This window comes from Cyprinodon variegatus, unplaced genomic scaffold, assembly GCF_000732505.1.
Source record: "Cyprinodon variegatus isolate N-32 unplaced genomic scaffold, C_variegatus-1.0 Scaffold368, whole genome shotgun sequence".
Lineage (NCBI taxonomy): Eukaryota > Metazoa > Chordata > Actinopteri > Cyprinodontiformes > Cyprinodontidae > Cyprinodon > Cyprinodon variegatus.
Window position 1 is genome coordinate 764,112 of NW_015150821.1, and position 811 is coordinate 764,922.

Here is an 811-nt window from a genome sequence, read left to right on the forward strand (position 1 = left end):
CATTCATACTCTTTCGACTTTAATATGAACATTTTTAATAAGATCCATTTGGATCCATTTGCCTTCAAAAAGTGACCAACTATATATAAAGCACTGCTCAGTTCATCATACCTGAATGGGAAAAGTGTGGCCAACTTACCAAAACATCTTTATCATTCTAAGTTGACAGGATAGATAACTGTAGAATTAATCAGATGACCTGTCAAGAAGCACCATTACATCATTGAGGTCCATAGACGCTCTGCTCAGGTAGAAAAACTATTAACCAGCGGCTAAATCTTGAAATAAGACAACACTAAAAAGGTTTACTTTAAGCCTAAGCTTGTTATCTGTCAGACTGGCCCAGTCAAAGTCTAGACCCAAACCCATTTAATTGTAAGTTGTAAAATGTAAAGGTCTGTGTCCATAGAAACTTTCCGTCCAATCTGACTGTGTTGAAGATGTTGTTTCAAGGAAACAGGAGAAAACATTTTGCGTTCTGTGGAAAGGATTCATCTATAATTACAGCAAAGTTGCTTTTTTATATCCTTTCGTAAGGTATCATAACAAATTCATGATGCATATTTTAAATGGCATTCATATTCATCCCAATTCATAAATAGAAGTTTAGGATTTTTTGTAAAATCTATATAAATGTCTCATTTTTTAGATCATTTTAGTTAGTTCAGGAAAATTGAGTTCTCAGGGTAATTGACTTTAGAAAAGATTAACAAACCAATGCCTTTAAAAAATGACTGAGTAACAATTGATTATATGCCAAACTCCAGTAGTTCATGAACCTCTTATCTCTCTCTCTCTCTCTCTCTCTCTC